This window comes from Lactuca saligna, chromosome 9, assembly GCF_052625555.1.
Source record: "Lactuca saligna cultivar CGN05327 chromosome 9, ASM5262555v1, whole genome shotgun sequence".
Taxonomy (NCBI): domain Eukaryota; kingdom Viridiplantae; phylum Streptophyta; class Magnoliopsida; order Asterales; family Asteraceae; genus Lactuca; species Lactuca saligna.
Genome location: NC_136425.1, coordinates 97,662,378 through 97,689,668, shown reverse-complemented (window position 1 = coordinate 97,689,668; position 27,291 = coordinate 97,662,378). Strand labels below are relative to the sequence as shown.

General features: G+C 35.9%; 1 long non-coding RNA gene across 1 annotated transcript; it reads right to left on the bottom strand.

The window, feature by feature from the left end:
• Positions 1–808: 808 nt before the first annotated feature.
• LOC145017103 (uncharacterized) lies at positions 809–2,298 on the bottom strand. Its single transcript, XR_013666374.1, has 4 exons — positions 1,884–2,298; positions 1,225–1,416; positions 1,026–1,140; positions 809–887 (listed from the first exon to the last, which is right to left on the bottom strand). It is a non-coding gene; the product is annotated as an uncharacterized LOC145017103 (long non-coding RNA).
• Positions 2,299–27,291: the final 24,993 nt, after the last annotated feature.

Below are 27,291 nucleotides of genomic sequence, written 5' to 3'. Positions count from 1 at the left end.
TAAATATAGTTATAAAAGAACAATAATATCTTATCGGTATAATTAGGGGTCGTTCATTGAATATGTTACTTTGGTCATGTACCATTTATTATGTGAGTCAAAATATTATGAATTGGCTTTAAAAAGAAGCAAATAGTGTGTGTAGGTGGCATTTAGTTACGATTACATCTATTATATGTGTCTATATGTAAATATAGTTATAAAAAAACAATAATATCTTATCAGTATAATTAGGGGTCGTTCATTGAATATGTTACTATAATTATCTAATGTTCATTCTGGTTGTACTATTGTATTTGGAAGACTCTTAAATTTGACCATATTTATCTTTGATATCATTTGGTAGAATAAACAATGAACAAAAAGTTCAATCATAGCATTTTACAAAAGTACATTGCTTTTTTGTGCAATTAAAAGGTTGTATAAATTAATGAAAAAAATTAAATGGTAGTTTTGTAAAGTTAGAAACAATTTCTAAAAAAACCAAAAAAATAAAATAAAAACAAAAACAAATAACAACATAAGAAAGGACCAAATTGCCTTTTTTTCATCTATTCTTTTAATTGCACTAGATCATACAACATTAAAAAATGAAAAGAAAACAACTTTCTTTAACAGAAAAGTATGATAAATAAATGAAAAAAATACAACTTTGTCTAACATTGCATAACGAAAGTACATTGCTATAATATGCAGTTTATGTTATAACATGTCATCCACCATTATAGTAAAAAACTGAAAAAATGAACTTTGTGTTATAACAATATTACACCAGAAAATTTTGATGGTATAATATGGTAAAAAGATATTAAGGAAAGTACATCGTCATTTTTTTTCATTTTCTTATTCTCCACATAACGCTAGGATCAAGGTTTGGCCTTTCCCTTCTACAAACAAAAATAAAGATCATTATATGTTAAAAGAAGGAAAAATATGATCGCTACAAATGTAATTCATGACATTAAGAAACACATAGCGTACGTATAAGAATACCATGACATTTAGTACGAAAATAATCATTTTACCGCATATTTTGCCCTACAAACCACCACCATAAAATATATAACACAAGTCCTCTAGATTTTTAAGTGTTGCAACATGACCATCAGCCAAATCCATCACATGGATGTAATCCCTGATCTGCAAAGATAAATAAAAAATTATAAGAAAAATCAATTGAATGGAAGTAGTATGTTGCTATAACAAGAATAGATAGATACATACAGCACTGCCATATTTTGTAGGGTAATCATGACCATCAACATTCAACTCTTGTAATCTTCTAACAACTACTTAGTTTTGGTGTGTAAGGCATAAGATTATTTGGGATCCCAATGGGATCTTCACCAACTTTCCCACTTTCGTGAGCTCCAATATGATTGAAGTATCTCAGCAGAATTATTCTCCACTCACCATCTGCACTAGAATATCTCGAGTTATCTCTTTAAGGAACAACTAGTCAACACACAAACAAACATATAAATAATCAAATTTCAAACATTATCGATTTTATAAAGTCTTCATTGTCTAATAGCTTTAATATTGCAGTTTTTTTTTTTTTTTTTTTAACAATATTAGCCAAAAATTTTAACAATATTAAGCAGAATTTATGACAGCTGAGGGGTCATCGGGATGAGGGGAAACAGATGAGCCAAGTCCAATACCGTGTGAACAATAATTTCTTTGAATCTTTGATGTTAACCATTTAAAATTTTCAATCAATAAAAACGAATTTGATCAGAACTATCAATCAATGAAAACGAATTTCATTAAAATTGTGAAACCATGAATTTGTGAAGCTGTAAATATGTGAAATTGTGAACTTACACAACTAAACAATGGTAATATACCATTGGATCTGCATAACTAAGCTCTGAACATACCTTCAGAGAGGGAGCAACGAGATGAGCAAGCGCCTAGAGGACCTGGAAGCAGAGGTGCTTCAGGCAGAGGCGACGAGGTGTAGTCGAAGGGCTTCATACTTTCGGACATGTTCTACGTCTTAGACTCTCAGACTCAATTAGCAAGTGGAAACAATAGAGAAGGAAATCAAAAGGACAACGAGAGTCGTGAGATCGTTTTGCGTCTTTGGGATTAGAGCAAGTGGAAACGATTGCTTGGAGACGGACTCTCAATTGGTATCGAGGACGACGATGTTTGAGATGTGCGACAGTGTAGGTCGATAGTGTGGCGACAACCCACGAGGGATGTTAACGTAAGGGGTTTCGTGGGGGTAGACGTCATTCGCCAATGAAGATTAGGGGAGTTTGTCACTGGTGAGGTAACACAATTAGGATAAGGAGAGTGCAATGTTTGATAAAGAAGAGGGAAATGAAAAATAAGTGTGCGAATTTTAATTTTTTGGTGAAAATTTGTATCAACGAAATATATACTTAAAAAAAGTTAGATTAATAATAGAATTTAAAAAATAAATTAATTAATATTGATTATATAAAATAGACAAAATATATATGATTTTCCTATGGTTTGTTTGAACTCCAATGTAGAGAAAAACTATCAAAATTCTTACTTGTTTACTTATGTTGTTTTAGTCTACTGTATGGTAGGGTTTTGAAAAATGTAAACTAAAACCCCAATCCATAAGTCATAAGCCTTAAGCTCTAAGTTATAGGTCGTGAATGTTGTGTCCTAAGCACTAAGCATCAAATCTATCCAGAATGGGTGCCAAAAAGACGCGTTAAAACTAAGGTGGACAACCAAGTCATGTGTGAACAATTCCCCAGTGGCTTGGTTGTGGAGTGGTTATGAAGACGGATGAAGACGATGTGTAATGCCTCAGTTATTTAAATAAATTAATAATAATAAGTCCCGGACTAATTTGTGAAGAATTTTAGAAGTTGGGGGTTAAAAGTGTAAGTCCCAGATTAGTTTTGTAAATATTTATGAAGGCAGGGGCTAAATGATAATTTTTGGGGCTTTATTTGAAGAGATTTTATGGAATAAGGGGGTTGTTGGTAAATTTTGGATTTAACTTGTAAAGAGTTTTATGGGCAGAGACTTAAATGGTAACTTTTGGATTGCATTTGAAAGAAAATTAAGGTGGAGGGACTATTCTTGACATTATGGCAAATTTTTATATGAGTCGGGTATATATGCTTTGTGTAACCCTAACCCTAAGAGGATCAGCAACCACCACAAACACTATCCACCTTCTACAGTTAGCCGTCACTCCCCCACCCTTATGTCTTCCATTGCCGGTGACACTGCCATGCTAGTTTTCCGACCAATTTGCAGCTTAAAGTGACCACCTGACCTTCTTCTTTTCCAACCCATCGAAGCACTGGTCAGCCATCATCATCAGCCGACGACCATGTCGTCTTGTGTGCCGTAATCTCCTCTCCTCCTGGCTCATAATCGTTTTCTTTAGTGTTACGCCCCAATCCGCCGGTCGTCGATGTTGTTACCACCTTTAGCCACCCCGGTTGTTGATAGTGTAGTTGCTGCTACCCTTCGACGACGACAAGGTCGCCGCTTGTTGCCTTGATGATTTGTAGCTTCACCGCCACCTTCCTTGTTCCTGCTGCGTTGTCACTGGGTCGCTGTTGTTGTTGATAGCGCTCCTACTATCGTCGCTCGATATTGCATGAAGCTGAAGACCATCGTGAGGAACCACCATGGCAGCCGGCCATGGTGGCTGTTGTCGTCGTCAACTCCCTCTTTCAAGATCGATGAAGGGCTTCCTGTAGGTGTAGTTTTGGGTGTGTATTCATGTGTTATCAGTGTTCCATCAGTTATGAAGATTGTATGTGTGTTTGTTTAGTCGACGTTCACGGAAAAGCCACCACCACCACCTTGAGGTGGTGGCTACCGCCAAGCACCGCCGCCGGCCACCATGGTGTGGTTGTGTGTGTGTGTTAGTTAGTGTGTGTTTATGTTTGGATTAAACATTGAAATTGTAATTAGCTTTGGTTAATAATAAAATAATAATAACCACCACCATAAGGTGGTGGCCGCCGCTGTGAGCCGCCATCAACCATCACCACCCGAGGTGGTAGTGGGTGGAGCCCGCTAGCAAACCCTAATGGGCTTAGAGATTGGTTTTGGACCTATTGGGCCATGTTTGGGTGGAAAACCCTAATTATGAGTATTGGGCCTTAGACTTATTTGACCCACTTTTGGGCTATTGGGATTGGATTGTGAATTAGGTCCAAACTATTCCATGCCATTTATCTAGTAGAGTAAGGGGCTTAATGGACTAAGTCCTTAATGGGATAATTGAGAAAATCCTAATATTTGAGAAATTATCGGACACACACACGAGAATTATTTAATAAGTAAAATATTAAATAATAATCATTGGCAGAAAATAATCTAAGCAATAATGAACTTAATGGATTAAGTCCTTAGTGGGTTAAGCCCTTAATGGGTTAAGTGAGAAACACTTAACCCTAATTGTCATTTAATGTGAAACCCTAATGTCAAATGGGCCTTGAGTTGGGCTTTTCAATTAGGTAATTGGTAATTGGTTTATTAATGGGCCATCCAATAATAATCAAATGGACTAGAGTAATTAGTTGGGCTTAAGGTAAGGCCCATATGAAAGATTAGGCCCAATTTGGAAACTTGGGCCATAGTTTGGTCCTAGAGGGTTGTATGATATTGGGCCCTTAAAACGGGAAATGGTGGACTGGACTGGACAATTGGGCCTTAAGGGAAGCCCATGTAGAGGTTTGGGCCCAATTTGGAAAATTGGGCCATATGTTGGGCTTTGATCCGTAGTTGAGTTTGGGCCTATGGATTGGACCTTGGGCTTGGGTAAGCCAAGCTTGGGGTAATGTAGTAATTATCCAAAGTATGTAATTATAGTTATGTAGTGGAGCCCAATTATTAATTGGGTGTTATTTTGATGTTGACAGATCGGGAATCTGTCATCTAGCAGTTGGGGTTGAGTCTGCGAGACTTCAGCAGTGTGGGATTGAGTCTGCGGGACTTCAACAGTGAGAGGTGATTTTTCCTTCCAGTAGGAACGGGTCTATGGCCATAATGCTGGCCTGTCTAGTTAGCAATAGTTCCAGACTTTGGTCTGATGCAGCAGTTCAGTGTGCTTGATGTCTTTGTGATTCAAGCATGTCTTTGTGTTATATGTTCCGGACTTTGGTCTGATGCAGTATGCAGTATATGTGTTTATGCTAGTTGATATGTTTATGCTATGCTATGTTATGCTCATTTAGTTTTCGGAATTCGGTCCGATGCAGGGGACAAGGTCCCATTCAGTTCCGGATTTCGGTTTGATGCAGTTAGTTCCGGACTTTGGTCCGATGCAGGGGATAAGGTCCCAATCAGTTTCGGACTTCGGTCCGATGTAGTTTCCGGAATTCGGTCCGATGCAGAGGGCAAGGCCCTCGTTAGTTCCGGACTTCGGTCCGATGCAGTTTCCGGACTCGGGCTGATGCAGCAGGCAAGGCCTAATATGTGTTTATATGTTATTGTATGGTATGTGGTAGTTTGGGTAGACTCGGTAAGCTTTGTGCTTACAGTTTTCAGTTTTGGTTCAGGTACTCAGTTTTCAAAAGAGGAGCTCGGGAAGATTGTAGTGCACGCACCATTTGTTCAGCCTGGGATGTTTATACTCTGATATACTTGACAATTGTTACAATATTTTGAGATAAATTGCTTATGATTTTTATATGAGGTTTATTGACCATGGTTTTTATTATTAAATTAAACGAAAATTTCAGACTGTGTTTATGAGATGTTACATGTTGGTATCAGAGCCTTGGTTTGACGGATTCGGGCACACTTCCGGCTGTGTCTGAACTCAAACTAAGTGGTATAAAATTTTCAATAGAAAAACCATTTACAAAAGGATTTTGAGAAAAGAAAACAATTTTAGAAAAAGTATAAAGAAAAGAGTTTTAGAAAAAGCGAAAAGAAATGTGTAAAAGAGAAAAGGGTGTGGTGCATGCAATCAGCCGAGCTAAAGTAAGTACTCCCAAATTACCAATACAAGTTTATGTTATGATTGTCAGTTTTAGTTTCAGTAGAACAACATGCTAGAATAGGACTAAGGATCTAGGAGGATGCCTTATGTGCCTGTTATATGTGTTTTAACTTTATGAGAACTTCATGCTAGTATTGAGTAGACAATACTAGGATAGCCTGTTTAGGTTATGCCTGATAGTATGAGCTTAGCATTGTATGCTAGTACAGTTTCTCGTTATGAGGATAGAATTGCTTGAGTAGTTTCATGTGTCCGAATGCTGCTTGCTTTGTGCTTTGTGGGACTCTGAGTGATGGGAGTTAGCCATTAGGTGAATACGTCACATCATATGTGAGCAGGGTTGAATAATCTCAGAGTACTGGATTTGGCCCTATTGTGCAGCTCTTGTCTGAGTCCAACCGTTGTAGGGACGAGTCTTTTACTCGAAGGATTATCTGAGCCCCGTCACATGTGATGGTATGGATAGGTGGCTTATGACTTATGGCTTATGGCTCAAGGGTCATGACTTACGCTTATGCTTAGGTCTTAGGTGTATGGCTTATGAGTAAGGGCGAAGGGCTTAAGACTTAAGGCTTATGGCTTATGCCATATGACTTGGGGCTTTAGGCCTATTTTGTATGAAATATATTATGATATATGTTTGACGGCTTATAGCTTAGGAGTTAAGGCTTGTGGCATATAGTTTATGGATTAGGGCTTAATGTTTAGGACATATGGCTTATGGATTATGATTTATATCATAAGCCATAATCCATACGTCTCAAGCCATAATCCAAAAGATACAATTCTTAAGCAATAAACTATCAACAATAAATCTTAAGTCATAAGCCATAATTCTTAAACCATAAACCATAATCCTTATGTGTTATGGTTTAAGGCTTACAAAATAGGGATTATAGCTTATGGCTAAACTCATATTGCTTAAAGCTTAAGGTGTAGAGCTTATGACTTATAGTTAGTTTAGTCCTTAGTCCTTATGGCTTATGACTTATGACTTAGGGCTTAGGGATTAAGGCTTATGGAGTAGGGATTATGGCTTATGCTTAGGATTTAGGGCTTATGTCTCGGGGATTATAAATTAGGGCTTATGACTTATGGATATGGCTTGGCCTCAACCAGACTGGTTTACACTTACACATATACATATGGATAAGAACTTATAACAAAATAATTATATATTAGATTTTAATTTCATGATAGAAATAAAAACATAAATATTATTTTTTAAATAATAAAAACAATAGATAATATTATCAATGAAAAAAATTATTTTAATTTTATGAAAAAATTAAAACTGCTCCGAAAACCTTGGTTAAGAAAGTTATCTTTCTAAAAAAATAGAAAAAGAAAAAAAGAAAAAAATAATTTATTTGCAATTTTTATAGAAATATTAAATTTTCATTTTAGATTTAGTAATTCCCTCTACCCGAAAAACGAAGAAGTTTAGGGTGTTTGGCTTAGCTTTTTAAAACTAAAAGTTCTTTTTGAAAAAGAAAAAAAAGCAAAAGATGTTTGACAAACTAGTAAACTACTTTTAAGTTTTTACTAATGAAAAGTAACTTTTTTGGAAAAATCTAATATCGATTAACTTCAATGTTGAAACCCTGAGGTCGTGAGGGATATCGGAAATTCCAATCGCGTTCTCCATTGCACCATCGATCCAAAGTAGGGATGTCAAAAACCCCCGTGGAACCCCGCTCCCGTGGGATCCCGATCCCGTATGGGACTAAATTTTTAAAAAACCCGGGAGCGGGGGCAAAATTAAACCCCGCTTATTTTCGGGACCGGGAGCGGAAGTTGGTATTCCCGTCCCGTACTCCCGCGGGGCCTCGGTTGTACATTTATGTAAAAAATATATATTTAATATAAAATACATATACAAAATAGATTTTCTAATTTTAAGTGTAGGTTAGGTTTCACTTTCCCGTTTTCAATTAATAGATATTGAAGAGGTAGTGAATTAATCATATATTTTTGGATATGTAAGTATTTTATATTTGTAATATTGGATTTGTCATATTTTATATTTTTAAGATTGATGGAATTGTCGTTTTGTAATATTGAATTCGTAATGTTGAATTTTTAATTGTTTAGTTTCTAAAAGATTATGTTTTAAACTTTTAAAGTTATTAAAAACAAGCTTTTTAGCCTAACACAAAGTAGTCGTTTAGCAAAAAAAATGAATTTTAAGCGGGGGAACCGGGGGAACGGGGGCGGGACCGGGGGTGATGGAGGTAACCGGGAGCGGGACCGGGGGCTATGTAAACGGGGGTGCCGGGGGCGGGACCGGGAGCGGGGGCAACAATTGATTTCGGGGGCGGGAGCGGGGGCAGCTATTCCCGCTCCTAGGAATGGCAACGGGGCGGTTCGGGGCGGGGCGACATATCCCATACCCGAACCCGATATTTATATTTGTCCCCGAACCCGACCCGAAACCCGACGGGTTTCTTATCGGGGCGCCCCGTCGGGGCTAAAAATATCCCCGAACCCGACCCGAAACCCGATATAGACCCGAAAACCCGACCCGAAAATGGTGGCATAATTTTTTTTGGAAAACTACAATGAAACAATTAAGAAATTACCTTACAATGGCTTAAAATACAAATAAGTTCTTAACATAAGTGAACCAAATAGAAATTACTAAAGTCTAATATTGTAACTAAATTCATCACAATAGTGGGAAGAGAAGCGATAGTGGGAAATTGGGAATACGTGATGGGATTTAGGGTTAGAGGGATGAAATATCACTATATATATATATATATATATATATATATATATATATATATATATATATATCGGGTCGGGACGGGTCGGGGTATTCATACCCCAATCCCTGCCCCGAACCCGAACTAAAAACCCGATAATGACCCGAAACCCGATAAGAGTGACCCGACCCGACCCAAAATCTTCGGGGTTCGGGTTTTCCCGTTGGGTTCGGGTTTTTTTGCCATCCCTACCCGCTCCCGTTTGGTCCGTTGACATCCTAATCCAAAGGTCTGCTATCGACAATTGACCCATGGCCCATGCCACCATCTTCGGTTGTCACTCGTTTCACCGTTGCCCTACGCCGCCGTAGTATTATGGACAATCTGTATGCATTTTCTACTACACGAATGATCCAAACGTCCATTATTGACCATCATTTTGTGGCCTACGCCACCATCTTCGGTAGTCGTGTAGTCGTTGATCTTCCCCGTCCCTGGTATTCTTGACCATCTCTTTCCCCAATAGGTACACGTCCTTATTTTTACCATTTCTCTATCTGTCTGGCTTCATTGCCACCCAACGTCTTGAAAAACCAATCGTTGATTGCCGAGATCGAGGAGACTAGATGTCGATGTCTCTCTAATCGATCGCGTCTGATTGTCTAAAGTATCGGGTAAATTCATCATTCTCAATCTCTCATTATAATTTCTCTACTTCTCTCTAACTCTTCTAAACCTAGTTGTTAATGTTAGCTGATTTCTTTACTTTGCATACTAATCTGGGATTTCTCTACTATAAACTTCCTGGTAATGTGATTTTTGAAGAATAAAGTGATAGGATCACCAAAAATCTGAAGAATTTTGGTGTTTTTGAGTTGCAATTTGGTTTTGGGTAAGTTATGAGTTCTGAATTTTCATTATGTGCTTCAAAATTTCTGATCTTGTCGATTTCTTAGCTTCATAGTTTCTATAATTATATTTTCTTTTCTCATTTTCTGTACTTCTCATTCTATTTTCTGAGTTCTATGTTCTGAATTCTGATATTGACTTTGTTTTTTTTATCTAAATTCTGAATAATGGGTAACTGATAGCCCAAGTCAGAAGAAGTTGATATTTTTTTGATTTCTGAATAGGGAATAACAAGCTATTCGCCATCGAATTCAGGTTGTATCTCTTTTCTGTTTTTTTTTAATCTAATTTCTGGTCCTTTTTCTGTCTTTTTTTTTTCTCATTCCAATTTCTAATTTTTGTTTAGTTTATTTGTTTGTCTGTTTTAGGAGTTGGACTCTTCAATTTCTTTTATGTTGTTTTAGGTTTTATTCTGAGTTTTTTGAGGCAGCAGAAGGTATAGTTTTCTTTCATTGTCTTATATGCTTTTTTTTCTTATGCTATCATTAAGCTTGAATCATTTGTGTTGGTGATTTCGTTATACTTTCTTCTCATGAACTATATCTGATATGGTAATTACTTATTACAATTACTCTAATTTAATCATTCTTCGTTAAACTAATGATTCAAAACCAACTTATCCATCTTTCTTGAACATGCTAATGAATTATCAAGACCATCTTTTTCATAGGTTGGTCTATGTTTATAGTTTATAAATTAATCCACTGTTTTTTTTTTGGGTTTTTGTAAATTAATCCACTGTTTGCTGTGATAAAGATAAAACTAGGTAGAAACATTGTATATTAAAACTGGAGAATTCACAACAGTTGAGGAGGCATATAAATTTTTGTTCCATGACCAAAATACCTTGTGCAAAGTCGATTCAAAGGTTTTTTTATGTTAACTTCTTTGTGCGTTACACTTTTCTTCTTTATAAACTAGTATGCTAAGTTTTTAATGAACTCATGTTTTTTTTTTGTGTCAATGTTGTTGGTATAGGTGCCAGATATTATATCACTTCAAGACCATCAACTTCAAAACTCAAAGAAAAGGAAACCAACTTACACCTCATTGGATGCCCTTCTCAAGAAGACAAGGAGCAATACAAATAAGAAGAATGCCTAATTATGTTTAAGTTGTAGTTTATGATGTATATGATTTTTTTACCATTATTTAAATTCTTAAAGTTAGAACATTTTTTTTGGTATTATAATTAGAAATTTAATATATAGATTTGGATTTCAATTATTTCTAATATCAAATTATAAAATTTGCTTTTGTTTCATATTGTTGGGTTTGGTTATTTTAATTTAAATTATTTTGATGTGTCTAAAATTACAGAAAATGTAACAATAAATATTAATTTAAGGTGGCTTTAATATAAATTTGGCCATGTTTTATTGGTTTTCAATGTCTCTAAAATTATACAATGGTTACTTTATATCATTTTTTAACGTGTGGCTAAATGGTTCACAATAGATACCATAATTGATTGTTGTTGTGATTAAATACTAGTAAATCGTTACTTATAAAATATACCCAATAATCTTCTTACGATACCGAATAATCCTTAATTTTGACAAAATGTGTCTTTATAATACTTATGATTGTATTTCACTTAATTGTGTGTCTCTATACGATAGTTAGTCACAAAAATTGATTGTTTTTTGTGACTAGTTATTATCAATTCGCCATTTATGGAATTAATTATATGTGGCCATTTAGCAATCATGGCCATGCTCACCGTAATTACATATTTACAAAAGATACACAAAAGTATTAACAAAATTTTAACTGTGTGACAATATAAAAGAAAACTACACTAAAACATCATGAATGTCGCAAGTTGGTGATATACAATCACCACAGTTACTCAATAAATGTGTCTATTGACGGTTTAACACTATAATATTGGATATTTAAGGAAAAAATTTATGTACACATTTGCCACACTTTTATAATACGGCTACATGTTTTCATCTCATACAGACACTACATTTCAAGTGACCATAATACTCATACGATGTAGTCATCTTCCGTCACACTTTCAGTGAAAAAATAAAATGCCACTATACACATATGGTCACACTTTTTTGGTGTGACTGTAAGTCATTTTTCTTGTAGTGAGAACTCTACAGCTCTGATGATTCAACTCCTATATACATAACAAAGTCCAGACTTTTTAAAAGTCAAAGACCTAAATCGGACAAATCTTTTCAAAATAACTCTGCACAACAACCTTTTAACAAAACCAAATCCAATTCTACGTAGAAGTTACATAGGGAACAAAAAATTACAAGTCCCAAAAAGACTGAAAATCACAAAAGGACTGGAAAACCCAAGACTGTCCCGTAAAAAGGGCCTGACCAAAAAATAAAGATAGTAATGGCTGATAACACTCTTGGTATCAGTCAAGAGGACAGAAAAAAGTCCGAAATAAAATTGAATCTGGTCAAACATATATTTTATGTTCCTAAATAAAAACCCAAGCAAACAATTTGGATAAATGAAAAGAAATTAACAATTACTGCATATCCACCTATTAAGAAGCCTGTCATGAAACCCATAAAGAGCATCCTCACTCCAAAAAGGATATGGATTAAGAAGCAAGTAAAACAGAACACATCAACAAAAGTCACAACGAAGCCACACACTACATTCATTCAATATTATTATAGTGTTACGGTCCCTAAATAAAATTGGGTGCCCAAATTAAGTAACTGATAATGCAAGCAATTTATAAGGAGGATCACGAAATAGAATGTTTAGTATATAATGTCTGCTTCTTACACATGACAGGAAGGTTGGAATACATTTGTAACTTTAAGAGAGTCATAAATGGTGGTCACATAACTTTCAGAAATGATGCAAATGTATCCATTCGAGGATATGGTGTCCTAACAAATTGAGACTTCTCAATTCAAAGAGTTGCCTATGTCGAAGGGTTAAAATACAATCTCCTCAATGATGGGAAACTTTGTAGAGCTAGTCATCGCGTTTAGTTAGATGATGAATACAACTACATAATGAAGAAAGATAGATCACGGTGTCTAATCAATTAAAAAACTATTGGAACAATGTTCCCACTAGACATATCTTTAGTCATCGATAAACCACAATTGTGTTTTCTGTCAAAAGCCATCTCCAAGGTCAGCTGGCTACAACATAGGAAGCTTTCTCACCTAAATTTTCGATATATTAACAACTTGGTTACCAGAGATATAGTGAGAGGATTACCTCTTCTCAACTTTGACAATGGCACTTTATGCCCTAGTTGTGAATGTGGTAAGCAAACCAAGGGAAGTCATCCTTTGATACTTGATTCTTCCATCACTTAACCTTTGGAGTTGCTTCATATTGACCTCTGTGGTCCCTCGATGGTGGAAAGCCTACTTCATAAGAATTACATTCTGGTCACAGTCGATGACTACACTCGTTTCACATGGGTGTTTTTCTTAGGACTAAAATTAGAAACACTACATACCTTGATCAACTTCATCAAGGTTATTGAATTACAAATCAAGATTCCCATTTGAACAAGCCGAAGTGACAACATAACTAAATTTACAAATCAATTGCTTAATGACTTCCTACTGTCAAAATGCATTAATCATAACTTCTCAACTCCTTATACACAACAACATAATGGCGTGGTAAAAAGAAGAAATAAGACTCTAGTAGAAGCTGCCAGATCAATGCTTAACTTCTCAAATCAGCCTCTCTACTTTTGGGCAGAAGCATTCTTAATAACATGCTTTGTACAAAACTGGAGCATCATCAACAAATGACTTAAGAAGACTCCATATGAAGGTTTGAACAATCGTAAACCAAATGTTTGTTACTTTCAAAATTTTGGTTGCATGTGTTTTGTAGTAAAAAACAAAGGACAACTGATCAAATTTTCACCCAAATCGGAAGAAGGAATATTTTTGGGATATTCAACAAACAAAGTAGCACACAGATTTCTAATTCAAAGAACAAGAATCATAGAGGAAAGCTTTAACATAAATTTTGATGATTTCTATGTCTGAAAGACCACTCCTCTTAATGAAACAAAGTTTATCATGGAGAATGACATTCCAATTGATTCCAGACCTCTCACATTGTAGAAGTCAACTATGAGACATTCTTCGATCCTCCATAAATTGGAAGACTTTCCAAAGTTGTAATGTCTCCTTCTTCGCAATTAAAACATACCGAAGACTCTGGTCCTTCAGTATCTAAAGACTCTTCAAACATGACTTCCACCTCATCGGTTGATGGGTAAAGCAATCCCTCAATTCATGTAACCATCCTAACAATCAAGGTTCCATTCGTATATGAAGCAATCCCAACTGTCAACAACAATAATTCAAGGAGTTATAAAGAATCTGAAGACTCAGAGGAAGATATTAAAGAGATAGTAGCTGATGAACTTCCCATAGTTCCCATCACTAACAGTGCTTCAATCTAGGAGGAACCACCAATGTCGCAAGGTGAGCTTTCATCTTCAACAAAGCATATCATTGAAGATCAATCCGCATGATGTTCTCAGACTTAAGTGAAACAAGTACAAGACATTCAAAGAGTAGCTACTCCTGAAGTTGAAGATAGTCCATCAAATGCAAATGTTAATCATCATTCACATCTATGCATCTGGACAAAAAAGCATCCCCCCGACCAGATAATAAGGAGTCCTTTTGTAGGTATACACACTCGATCTTCTGATGATTTAACTAAACATTTCCATCATGCATCTTTCATGTCCTCTACAGAACCCAGAACCAGCAAAGATACTCTTCTGTGCCACGACTGGTTTGTTGCAATGCAAGAAGAGCTTGCTGAATTTGAAAGAAACAAGGTTTGGAATCTATTCCCCAAACCAAAAGGGTATATCATAGTTGGAACTCGCTGGGTATTTCACAACAAGTTGAATGACTCAGGAGTGGTTATCAGAAACAAAGCCTGACTTGTAACAAACGGTTATAGTCAATTGAAAGGAATCGACTATGATGAAACATATGCTCCATTTGGAAGGCTAGAGGCCATACACATCTTCCTGGCGTATGTGGCACACAATAATGTCAAAGTACATCAAATGGATGTAAAAAGTGCTTTCCTCAATGGCAAGCTGAAAGAAGAGGTTTCAGGTTTTGAGAATCCTGAGCTTCCTCATCACTGCTACAAATTGGAGAAAAATGTGTTTGGCTTGAAGTAGGTACCCAAAGCTTGGTATGAAACTCTTTCTAAGTTTCTTATCAAATACGGATACAAGCATGGGGTCATTGGTCCTACCCTCTTTTGATGTTCAAGTGAAAAGCATTTAATTCCTATACAAATCTACATGGATAATATTATTTTCGGTTCAAATGATCAAGTCATGGTAGACGACATCACCAAGCTCATCACTAGTAAATTTCCAATGAGCATGAACAGGTAGATTAAATTCTTTCTTGGACTTGATATCAATCAAGTCCCTCAAGGAATCTTCATTCATCAACAAAAGTATACCGCAGAGATGATAAGGAAATATTCAATGGATAAATGCTCCTCGGTAAAGGTTCCTATGGCCTTCGACTTAAAGATTTCCGAAGACACCACCGGAGAGTCAGTTGAGTTAAAAGCATACCGAGGAATGATTGGTTCTCTGTTGTAGCTGACCGCAAGTAGACTGGACATTGTCTTTGCAATAGGTATGTGTGCTAGATATCAAGCTGATCCCAAAATGTCGCATCTAAATGCAGTCAAACAGATTTTCAGATACCTCAAAGGATTTATAGCTTTAGGTCTCTGGTATCCATGAGGAAATGACTTCAGTCTGCAATCCTTTACAGAATTAGGCCATGCAGGTTGTCAATTAGACCACAAAAGTACTTCCGGAGGATGTCAGTTCCTTGGTGGAAGACTGGTGAGTTGGTCTTCAAGAAAAAAAATTGTGTCTCGCTCTCCACCACAGAGGCATAATACATTGCCGTTACAAGTTTACGTTCACAGGTCCTTTGGATGAAAACTCAACTCATGGATTATGGTTATTGAATGTTATGAATACCAATTTATTGTGATTCAGAGAGTAAAATCGCTATATCACACAACCAGTTCAACACTCAAAGACGAAGCACATTGAACTACAATATCATTTTCTCCAAGATCATATCTTAAAAGGTAACATCAAACTTATCTTTCTTCCATCCCATGAATAAACTATAAGATATTTTCACAAAGGAACTTGATTCCACCGAACTTAATGGTTTCTTAGAAATGCTAGGAATGATGAATCCTAATCCTCAGTTCCAAAGCTGGGAACAAAGCATCAATTCACATAAACTGTAAGGGCTTGAAATGTATTTTCTTCAATTTCTCAGCAAAATCAGTCCAATTTCGAAATTGGTTATGAACAGTCAAATTTTCAAAACTTCAAGGACGGCTTTTGAAATTTCTGTACAATTCTTCAAAACTGTCTAAACTTGATCCTTATATCGAATGTGGATGCAAACTGTCAATCTTTTGAATGTTGCAGGAACCAAATTCGAAAATTCCACCTTAGCTTCCAAACTATTGAAAAGTAATCCAACTTTCGAAAGTGGGTATAAGGTGTCAAACTTTCGAAACTTTAGGGCCCATTTTCGAAACCTTTATGATTTCTTCCCCAATATTTAAAGAAAATTTTTCACTGCACCGTTTTAATGAAAGTTTTTCTTTATCAAAGGAATAACGAAAACGAAGGCATGCGAAGCCTCTTAATGTCATCTGAACCATTTAATCTTTGAATCGACATCCAATCATCGACTATCACCGACCTTCGCTAATTGATTCATTCACATCAAAATCAATACCATCGAAACATAAATCGACCAAATATATCAATTCCAACAACAAGTTCTCGAAATTAAAAAGCATAAACCATCAATTGAACTCGGACAAACCAATTCTTGATGGTCGATACCCCCATAATCATGTTGATATCCATTAAATGACAATCGATTTCCAACTTCTTCATTAACAAACTTCCATTATGAAATTTCTTTCATTTTTTCACTCAAAACACATACACCATCGAACAATCTTATACACCATACATTGAAATTGATTTCGATATTAAAACCGAACCGACTCAAAACGAAATTCAATCAATAGAAGTTTTCGACACCCAACTTGAAAATCAACTCATGCCTTCAAACACTGACTCCCCGACTTCAAATCTTAGGTCTTCGAAAACCAAAATCGATATCCAACCAGACAAAAAATGAACCCATCATAAGTCTTCCAATCGAGTCGAAGCATCATCAATTAACCTCAATTGATTCGACTTGGACTTCCAAAAAATTAAATTCGATTTCAAATCCAAATATATCCGAATCTATTAACATAACCAAAAATCAATTCTAATTTCAAATAGCATGAATCACGTTTGAAATCAGTCAAAATCTCAAAGTCAAAAGTCGATAAAAAAAAACGACTTCCATCTTGAACCGAAAATACAATCGAAATGTATTTCGTTTCTAATATTTCTTTTCTCTTCAACTCAATCAATGAATACCATCAAAATCGAGTTTGATATGTTCTATTTTGACTTTGACTTTGATTTTACTTGTCGTTCAACTTTCTTTATCTGTTCTAATGATCTCCACAAACAATCAAGAAAAACACTAAAAAAAGATGTTGACTCCAAGAACGAAAATCATTCAAATCAAAAATTTATTAGAATCGGGTCTTAAGAAATTCAATTTGAATGTATTGAATCGGCGAATTCATTGATCGTTAATGAAAGATGAACACTGATATTTACAATTGGATTGTGAATTATGGATTGGGTTGAATGAATTAAGGATGAACATTAACCATTTGGGCTCAAAAACATATTTTGTGAGCAATAATGAACTTGAAAATGAATAAACGAATTGTGAACAGTAACCATACCATTTGTTTAATTCATTTAGAATTAAATTCAGATTCCAATGAGTAATTGAAAAAATTTAAGAATCGAATCGAAAAAGAAAATAATATGAGATGGGATCAGGTTTTGATCAACAAGAAAAATATTGGATCATAACAAGTGGGGTTTTAAACAAAAAACTGATCCAATAAGTCAAATGATCAAAAATCAAAAACGAAACGCACAAATCATCAAGATTAAGAGAGATCATAGTGAGAGACTCGCCATAAATGCTCCAATTGTGTCAAATTTTGCCAAACTGAGATCGTTCTTCAAAAAATCATGTTGATCTTTGAAGACCCGCTCTAATACCAAATGTAGTTATTTAAGAACATGGTTTGGCATGAAGAATTAAAGAACACACAATGAAAAAGGTGATATCGGTGTTTAAGAGATGCATTCGATTATGTATGGTGTTACAAAAACGGATCTAGATTTAAATCTACATAAATAACACACACTTACACACTCAATTTTACATCTCTCAAGCACACCTCTACAAGTGGTATGAACCCACCTTATATAGAAGTGTTTACATGTCTCTCTCTCACTCTCTATCTCACGAGTTAAAAGCCTAATGCACCACATGCGAATGGGTTTTACAAAAATCAACACATATACAAAGTCATACATGTATAACTTTGCACCCAACAGAATAAAATGTGAAGACCTCTCATCTTCACATCTAACAAATATTTTTGTCTCATGCACCTCATTATATGGTCTTTGAAGCAGATATATGTTTCCCAGATAAATTTTTTATTCCCTTTTAAGATTAACTCATAAGCACAAATCTTATAAATGGTTCCTCAATATCCTCTGGTTACCGAAGAGTATTTATGATTTATGTGCTCTCTGGATTACTTTATTATTTTTATATCTAACCTCGTGATCAAGTCTCTCTACAATACTCAAGACGCCGTAGTCCAAATCAATGAATTTCACTGCAGTTCTTTCCTTTCAAGAACATGAAGTTTGTTTTTCCAGTTTGCCAATAAATAAAGTTTCTAAGTGTGATATTTAATGAAGTGGAAAATTTAATTTTTACATTTCATTCATGAAATATGTTTGTCAAACTTAACGGTAACTTTTCAAAAACCAATCTATTTCTGTTTAAAGTAAAATGAAAGGAGATTTTATGTTTTCAATAAAAGATTTACCAAAACGCAAATTCAGGTGACTGTTCAAACCCCTACCTCTATGAGACACTTTTTCAAACCGTTTTTATCCACCTCTCTGACAGTTACCCATACACCACTACCCATGATTACCCATTTCATTCATTTAATGCGCCCATTTAGCATTAAATGTGGTTCTTTTCGGCCTTTTTAAAAATTAATAATTTTTAAAGTTGGATAAAAACCCTTTACCTTCCTGGTTACAGCTTAAAAAAGAAATAGTTTACCTAATTGAATATTTGTTTCAACTCTAAAGGTATAAAATCCTTCTTCTTTTTCACAAGAAAGCTTTTATGCTTTCTGATTCTCCGACGATCTTTCTCTTTATCCTCTTGCACAAAAAAACTTTCTGGCAAGATCTTCAAATCTTTTTTCAATCAACAATGGTAAAATCAGGCGTTTCCAAGAAACAATGAAAACCATCCGGTTCAACATCCATTGTGAAAACCCCAGGGCAACGATTTCTTCGAGAAATTATCGAGGAATCTTTTAAGATCATGACTTTTATGATGAATCAATCAAGATCATGAACAGATACATGGAAAAACACTTGCTCTTCAAAGCATTCAACTCAGTGGCTAACATCTTTCCTCTACCTTTGCTGTTCAAATGTGTTTTCTCTACCTACCGACTAATCAATGACCTTGAAATCATCAACTTCATTCTTGCTGATGATTCGACGGCGACGCTCACTAAGGCCAAATTTCTTAACTCGATAAATCTTAGGGTACCCCTAAACACTATCTTCAAGATCCCTTCAAATTAAGAAGTATTCAAAACCCTATATCAAATGGTCTATCAGTATTGAAAGGGTTGTCGATTTCAAAAAAGGCAAAACTACCAGCTATGTGGCAATTCATGTTTCACTATCTTATTTGATGCCTTTCTGATAGAATGGGCGGCACAAACATCATAGGAAATCAATTTTTGGATCTTCTATGGAGCATCTTCACTGGCGAACCAGTGGGTTTTGGTTCAATCTTATGGGATGACTTCTTGACTTATGTTGGAAGGCATGAACCAACACAAGGCCTCCCCGAAGTCACCTCAGCCCACTTCTAGTCTCTTTGCATCAAAGACCTTCATGCCATAACTAACATTAGTCTAGGCGAAGACATCAACTTCTTCGTCTACCATGAACTTAAAAGGTACTCTCTTCCCAAAGATAAAACTATCTTCGGTCCCTTAGATAACTCTCTTTACACATCTTGACCAAAATAGGACTAATCACCCAATTGGTCTCTGACCATATGGAGGCTACGAACGATGTATTGCCATATTATTATACCCTGCCTTCCCCCTCCCAAAACCATTGACCCAATCACTGCAGCTAAAGGAAATCGAAGTTGCTGCAATAACGAATACTACGAGGAAAAGGTATGCAGTTACTAAACCATCTACCAAGGTTCACCCAACATCAGAACCTACAGACCCCTTAGATGAAGAAGAACCCGAAGACTCCCAACCATTGCAAAGGAAGTAAAGAGCTTCCACTACCTCCCTTACACGTCAAAAGCATCACAAGGCCAATAACAGAGTCTCTCAAAAGTCCCCGGTAGCCATTGGACTCAATGTTGAGTCACTTGAAAAGACCTCATCCATCCACTCTGATTCATCAAGTGAATCGGTTTTAGAATGTTCAACTGGAGATAGAACTCAATCAGGATTGCAAGTGGATCCTGATGTCGATCAACCTCCCAAGGTCTCCGGGAGAAAACAAAGGCACATATTTACCCTACAGGAGCTAAAATCCATTTTTTTCTTCACTTACAAATACACATCAAACATAATATGCACCACATGGTCCTTTTTCAGTGACTCTAGAAAGAACATATCCGAGGCCAGACATGATTTTAGACCAAGGAGTCCAAGGAAAATCAGGAAATCCTATACCGCTTACATTACTATCAAGCGGATTAGGCATAAGGAGCCTCATTGGGCAAGGAACCGTAAACCCGGGGACACCCCGGTGGTTACTGTTACAAATTTTATCGGGCCTCGCTCGGTATACATATCGGGTCTAATCCATTATATAAAATACATATAACAAATAAACACATACACATGAAATATTCATAAAGATACATAGCATACAATATGGTCATGGGACCCTACCCAGTAAGCATACAAGTACATAACACTTGCAAGAGTCACACAGACAACTAGCATAATAACATAGCATAATCATGGGCCGACATTGGTGCCTTTGACCTGCTAAACGTAGTAAAGAAACTCACCACGCACTATTGAATCATACTGATAATCCGTGGCTGCTAATCCGACGAATCCCTGAGCTCTCAATATCAAATAACACCTAATTAACAATTGGATTCAAATCTATATCCTTCAATCCATTTGTAGGGTAAAAAGACAATTTTAACCTTTAGCTAGTTAGGTCAAAGACTATTGCCCAAAATTTCAATCTAGGAGGCCCAAAGAGCAATTATCCATCCGAGGCTCACATATGGCCCAATTTTCCAAATTGGGCCCAAATCCATACCTGGGCCTTACCCTAAGGCCTACTAATTTTTTCTTACTCCAAACTCTTATATTCTGGTGGTCCAACAAGGCCCCAAGCCACTAAGCCCAAAGAATAGCCCAAAACTAAAGGCCAAACATGCGAAGTCCACCAGACTGAGTACATGTGGCGTACTCAGAACATACACGTAGTGTACTCACTTCAAAGCTTGTATGCTAAGTGTACCTACTTGTACAACCCCAATGTACTCACCTATTTAGCCAAAACTTGATTTTAGTCCTTAATCCCTAAAGACATAGCCGCAAAACATAGATCTGACTTCCTTGAGTTGGACTATCACATAAAGTTGCTAACTTTACGTTCATGCACGGCTAAATTGAGCTCTTAATCTTAAAAATGACTTAATAAGGGGCTTAATGCATGCATGTGACCGAGAGTCCCATAAAGCTTGCACCTTTATGCGTAAGGGGACCATAACAAGCTCATATATAAAAGAATAAACCCTTAAAATGTCTAAAATCCTCTATCAACCCAAAAGGGACCAAAATCTTAACAAAAGAAAACCATAAAAAGATCTAAACATTTACACGCCTAGAGTTGAACTAGATACCTCAGAAAGCTTGCACAAAAGGTGATGATTTTGGATCCAAAACTTTCTCATCAAGCAAGGCAACTTCAAGCTTCTTTACTTCCTTCACAAAGGAAAAAATGGGCACTAAAATCTTCTTAATAGCTCTAGAACACCAAAAAGACACTTAAAGGTTGATTTAGGTTTTTTATGGCAATGGAGGTTGGTAAAGAGGCCCACCATGAGGACTTAAGGCCTTTATATAGGGCACAACACCTTAAATTAGGGTTTCAATATATCTCAAGTATGCCTCGCGTACATACATGTACGTCCAGCGTACGTGTCCAGAGTCTCTCCCAACCTCACATAAGTACGCTAAGCATACCAAGTGGTACGCCCCGTGTACTCGCTTTACAGATTGTATGCTAAGCGTACAAGGTGGTATGCCCCACGTATTGCCCAAGGACCAAAATGAAACTTTTAATAATAAAAAGGGCAATAAGGAAAGATACCAGGATTTAAGTGTTACATCTCTACCTCTAAACTCAAAAAGAAGAAAAAGAAGAATATAAAGAAGCACACCATAACATGGAAATAATTTCTTTATCTCCAAAGCAAAATAGTTCAAATTATTTTTGCGGTTTAACAACCAACCCAATCCACAACTCCACTACCACAAACTCCACATCCCTCGGTGCTTCAATCTCTGGAAGAATGAATTCTTCAAATTGAGGCATAAGAAAAGCTTACCACCCAACAACTACTTCTAAAGATTGAACAAGGGCTTCAGGCTCTTTATAAATAAAGGAAAAAAGATCATGAACCATTTTTGCAGAAGGAAGAAGAGTTCATCATCGAAGTGAAAGCTCTCAAAGAACAACCCCCAAAGGTAACCAAAGAGCAACAACAAAATACCACTTAGTTGATTAATGAAACTCATGATACTTATGAAGCAGGATACACAGAGCTTTAAAAAATAATTAGAGATCTTCAACACTCTGTCAAAGGAAAGGAAACACCGATTGAAACTCTCACCGTCTGCAAAGATATCTCTCGGTACATCAAGAATCCAACCCCGATGACAACAAATGAAGTTAAAGGGAAAGCAACGTTCCAATTTGTAAGGATCCTCTCCCAAATGGATGAACTGAAAGCTTTGTTTTAGGAAAAAGCGATGCCTTCTTCCTTAAAAGTGGAAAAATTAAAGATTGTGGAAATCACTACTACCGAAGAAAGCTCTAAATCCCCTCTCTCACCAAAGACACAAATCTCCAGTTCAAACTCCTCCAAAATCCCCAATAAAGGCTACCAAAGAGGAGATTATGTCTTATGATCATTCAAATGACTCCCTGGCCACAAGGCAAAAGAAAAGAGACCGAAGAGCTACGAAACTAACTGACGAAATCTAGAATGCTCAGGGAGTCGACACAACCTTCGCTGAATCACTAATCAAATCAGGGATAAATCCATGTTGAAGATGTTGGATTAGGTGTGTAAGCCCGTAACTATAATTGGTATGTACTAGAATTGATAACAGTACAATCCTTTTAGGTTGCCTTCATACTAGCAACTAGATAGGATGACCTATTAAGAAAAGATGAAGAATTTATAATTTGGAAAAATAAATTAATAAAGAAAAATGATTTATTAATGTATTATGAAAATAATATATTAATTAGAAATCATGTTATTTAATTAATATTTAATCGGAAATTAATTTTAGGATTAAAGGAATTAATTAAAAGTATAGGGGCTATTTAACAATTAATTAATAGTTGTGGTTTTGGGCTCTTGGGCCATCCTAGAAGTGTTGGATGAAAACTTCTAGGGAGGCCCTAGAATCTTTGTCCAAGGCCTTAGGGATAGGGAGTCCACGGGCTGCTTAGGCCTTAAGCTGGAAATTAGGGTTTCCTCCAGCAAACCCTAGCTTTGGCTCTAAGCAACCAACAAGTATTTAAGGAACCCATACCTTATTGATTTTGGCCATCCCATTAAACCCTAAGGATAGTCGAAATTTTGAAGCATCTTCCTCCTCGCTCCTCTCATCCTCTTGCTTAGTGTGTTTGTGAGCCATTAGAGGTGTTACACTTGTGACACTTGCTCTCAAAGTTTAAGATCTTCAAGGAAAAGGTATGTATTCTAACCCTTGGTTTGTCAATTTTGAAAATTTCAGTTACTCCTAGGGTTTTTTGTTTTGTGTTCAATGCTTATATGTCTAATAGAGAAAACATAGATCCAATATATTAGGGTTCCATGCACATATAGAGATTGTTACCTATGGTCAAAACCCATTAGTGGTATTTTAGCTTTTGGTTTTTGTTTTCAATTAGATATGATGCAACTGATTGAACTTGACAAAATTAGGGTTTATGGCAATTAAATCCTAGGCCTTTTAATTTTAGCAAATTAGGGTTTCATAACCCTGGTTTTAGAAAATTTGCTAAGGCTTTTTAACCCTTTCCTTTGGCCTCCTAAATTTCGAGATCTAGGGTTTTGCAACCCTAGGGTTTTTGAAATTAAGGCAAGGATTGAAAACCTTGCCTTCCTCCCCAAGTCTTGGAAATTTTGAAAATTAGAGTTGTGGGTAGGGTTGTTATTTTTGTAATTATCTTCTTAATTGCTTAATTAGATAATTTTTTTGATATATCACTCCTGTTTTTCAAAATTTAGGGGATTGGGATTAGGTTAAATTGTTTTGATTAATTTAATGGCTAATCCAAAATGATTTAATAAATTAATTAAAGGTTATTTCATAGATTATTATTAAATCAAAGTTTTTGAATTTAAAAATTTAAATTAAAATTGTTTTTAATTTTTGAAATTTTAAAGATTTTAAAAACCCTAGTATTTTGAAATGTTTAAATACACCCTTATATTATATTTTCAATTAAAAGGTTAGTATTTACTATATGTATAAGGCAAGTCAATCGAACCGCTAGTACGCCTTAGTCATGAAGCCGATCTGTAAGAGAGGTCTAAGGAAACTGCCTATAAAATGGTAGTTGAATGGGTGTCCACTCTCACCCGCCACTTCCTTGATTGGTAGATGGTCGTTTTCCGAACGGGTTTGATAGGACACTCAATTCTCATTAATATCTATAATGGAATAAATAAAGTAACTAAATGTTTTTATTAAATTCCTAATTTTAGTTACTTTAAAAAAATGTGAATTTGATGCTAATCCATGAAATTACACATTGCACTTTGTATAAGTCGTTAGTGGATCGTGTGTGGTTAACCGACACAATAATATAGACTAATAAAGGGTGGCAATGGGTGTCTCGTAAATTATCATTGATTAATGGAGTGTGTGTGGTTAACTGGCACATTAACTAGGTGATAAATGACATCGAGAGTACCAAGATAATTTGCATGGTTATTTATATCTTGTTTGTGATCCCCGGTATCCCAATAAAAAATGGAAGAGCATAATCGAGATTAAACAAGCCATTGAATAGTTCAATGAATCTCAAAAGATCTCAGAATTTCATTTAAAACCTAATTCATTTAAATTTCATTTTTCGTGGTTAAATTAGTAAATCGTCATTTACCTACCTTCAAATAATTTGCAATTCGATTACAACATCCTTCTTCTGAATTGTGAATTATTTAGTTGGATCTTAGCCTTAAATTTTCATTTGGGTGTTATATTAAGGATTTTCTTATCTAATCAATATTTGTCCGTCTTTTTTTTAGATGTCAGCTTCCAACAATGCTTCTGATTCCTCCAATAACAATAACTCATCCAACCACTTCTTGCTCTTGAGCATATGCTCAAATGTCACTTTCGATGCCACCAATTATAATGATTGGATGCGGAACATCAAGATGGCTTTGCACTTCGAGGACAAGGACTATGTACTCGAAAAAGAGCTGAACGAGATTGATGAATAAAAAGCTACTCCTGAAGAAATTGTTGAGTATAGGAGACATTGCAATGATGCTACAAAAGTGGCATGCATCATGGTGGCTACTATGACTTCTATGATATAAAGGTTATATGAGGATTACTCCAAAAATTCTTCTAATTCCTCCAACAACAATAACTCCTACAACCACTTCTTTTTTTTAGATGTCAACTTCCAACAATGCTTCTGATTCTTCCAATAACAATAACTCCTCTAACCACTTCTTGCTCTTGAGCATCTGCTCAAATTTCACTTTTGTTTCCACCAATTATAATGATTGGATGCATAACATCAAGATGGCTTTGTAATTCTAGGAAAAGGACTATGTACTCGAAAAAGAGCTGAACGAGATTGATGAAAAAAAGCTACTCCTGAAGAAATTGCTGAGTATAGGAGACATTGCAACGATGCTACAAAAGTGGCACGCATCATGGTGGCTACTATGACTCCTAAGATACAAAGGCTATATGAGGATTACTGGCCATATGAGATGAACGAGGACTTTATGGAAAAGTACCATCAACAAGCTCGTCAAGAAAGATACGAGATAGTAAAATCCTTCATTACCAGCAAGATGAAATACGGAGAGTCTGTTACAAGCCACTTGCAACGTATGCAACATTATGTGGATGGTTTGCTGAAGCTCAATGTGATCTTCGATGAGTAATTTGCTATTAACATAGTCTTGCATTCATTTCTGAAATGTTATGATCAGTTCATCATGACTTATTAGTTGAACAAGGAGAAAACCACACTGAGTCAACTTCAGAGATTACTGAGAATTACTGAGAGCGGGATGAAGGGAACGAGTATTGCCTCCACTCCTACTGCTGCTTCTCCCTTCTTAACCATTGGGCAAAGGAAGGGTAAGAAGAGGAAAGCTCCTCCAAAACAGAATTGTAAGGGAAAGTCATAAGCATGGTCCTCAAGCAATGGACCAAAATGAAAAGCCAGTTTTGATGCTCCTATTGCCTCTGATCCTAAGGAGGCTACTTGATTTTAGTACCATGATAAGGGGAGTTAGAAACAAAGATTCCCCAAGTACTTGCAAAACAAAAAAATGGCAAGGTTAAGCCAACCTCAACAGATATTTACGCTATCCTGTGACATCCCCAAAATCTCAGCCAGAAAAGACCGATTTTCATTTGTGCTTTTAAAATAAATTTAGAGTAAATCCTTTTGATTTGAAAGAGTTGTGGAATTTGTTCCCAAAAACAAAACATGATAAAACAATGTTTACCAAAGCATTTCATAAAAGAAATGTATTTTTCATTATATAATCAAAACTCGGGGTGTAATGTTCCGATACAGACCAATAAGCATAAACGATAACATTACAAGTCATTCAACAAATATATATACATATACAGACTTGTAAACAAAACAACTTGATGGTTCATCCATCTTACGCCCTTGCGCCACTTCCTGTAATATAAATAAAACTGAGTGGGTAAGGCTTGGGAGCCTGGTGAGCATATAGGGTTTTCAACCCACAATAAATAATTAATTTAATTATTATCAACCAACAATAACCCAATTACCCATTCCCGTTATTCTCACTTTATGTCCCTAAAATAACTAACACAAGGGACCTAATCTAAGAATACTTTCATCGGGGTGACAACACATGCTGCGGGGGTTCCTCAGCAATATAAGTCAAATAAGGCAACCATGAGGGGAATGGAATA